The sequence below is a fragment of the Atta colombica genome, unplaced genomic scaffold (assembly GCF_001594045.1).
Source record: "Atta colombica isolate Treedump-2 unplaced genomic scaffold, Acol1.0 scaffold228, whole genome shotgun sequence".
NCBI classification, from domain to species: domain Eukaryota; kingdom Metazoa; phylum Arthropoda; class Insecta; order Hymenoptera; family Formicidae; genus Atta; species Atta colombica.
In genome coordinates, this window is record NW_017259325.1 from 1,012,848 (window position 1) to 1,014,748 (window position 1,901).

Here is a 1,901-nt window from a genome sequence, read left to right on the forward strand (position 1 = left end):
GATGATTCGTTTTTGTTTCAATTTTTTTTTGAATGAAAATAGTAAAATGGAAAATTTCACTGATTTCCCATGAAACTGTGTTAATACATTATATCACTTATATTTGTTCCAGCTCTATCAGTTATGTATTTTACTCTTTTTTTTCTGATTTGATCTGATGTTAGAATTGATTTACTACATTGTAACGTTTCTCGATAAAACGTTTAATAGCATTAATTAGTCTTGTAACGTGTTAATATAATCACGAAATATTTATATAAATATACTTTGAATAGTCTTCGCAGATATTTTATATCTGCAAGATATTTTACGGAGAAAGCAAAAAAGTCATGTATTTCGAAAAATATTAGCAATAGAAAAAAAGTTAGAGATTAAAATCTTTTGGTCCCGTAGTCGCTATTAGACAAAAACCAATTTAATTATCTTCAATGGCAAAGAAACGTGTATAAATTTAGAGAGTATTCTTTTGAATTTATATAAGAGATTTTTTTACAAAAATATTATGATGCATTTCTTAAAACAACTTCTTATTTTATACAAAGATAGGGACAATTATGCTTTGTATGCTTTAAAATAAAAAATCACGTTTAATTTTTAGAGAGCCTTTCTAAAATTATATTCTTATGGAATTTATAAATGTTTAAATTATTAATTAAGGGATGATTTCTTTTTATTTATTGCAACAGGAATTGCTGTAGTTCTTTTTTGTATAGAAATTTTTTTGATACTTTTATTGTTTATCAGAAGAAGAATTGTGTGAATGCGTTAATTGGCGTGAAACAGGGCAATCTAGGAAATAGACATTACAATTGAAGATTGCATTACTATCGAAAATAATGTATTGTGGAAATGTAATATAATTAAGTTGTTTTTTAAAAGCACCGGATTGATAGACCATCTAGAGTTTTTAATGAAATACAACGAATTAAAATATTGCTTTTTCCTCTAACCCTTTTTCTATCTTTAAGGCTATTTAATATACACGACTAGTTTGTTTTGCCAAACTATTTGTCCATTAATGAAGAAGACACAATGAAGTCTACAGTATATACATTTCATAAAGAAAATTCTTTTTTGAAAAAAAGATGGATATAGCATGTAATCTACACATCCATCCCCCCCTCTACACACACACACACACACACACACACACACACACACACACACACACACACACACACGCACGCACGCACGCACGCACGCACGCATACACACACACGCACGCACGCACGCACGCATACACACACACACGCACGCACGCACACACACACACACACACACACACACACACACACACAATTTATGGAATATACATCCATCTTTTTTTTAAGAATTTTCTTTTTTATATATTTGTATTTGTATCTACTATTTTCAATTGCGTACGCGCTGTCTTTTCTATCGAACAATTCCATCAAATATTCGTACTATTTAATTTGTCGGATATCGAATTTATATGATTAGCTTTAATTGCACCAACGGTATTAGAGAGAGTTAGATAAAGAATCTTGTACTAACGATTGTTATTTATAATTCAATTTCATATCAATTGTTTTTACATTATAATTTTATCATTAATATCGTTAATAATAATAATAATAATAATAATAATAATAATTTGACAAAGATTGTTAATCAGTAATAGCATTAATCTATGTCGATGTAGCCAATCTTTAGATGAGAAATTACGAGAGATTGTGTGTTTTAAAATTGCACATGTAAGAGGATATTTTTCCTGGAAGATCTTTCTAACACAAATAGAAGATTTATAAGTTCGGTCTCTTGCGACGCATTGTGTCCAGAGCTGACCAAGTCGTAATCGTAGCCGGATTTTACCTCACGCTACTTTTTATGAACTTTTCTTCAAGAGCTCGCGTGGGGTGACTGAATAGAATATACATACA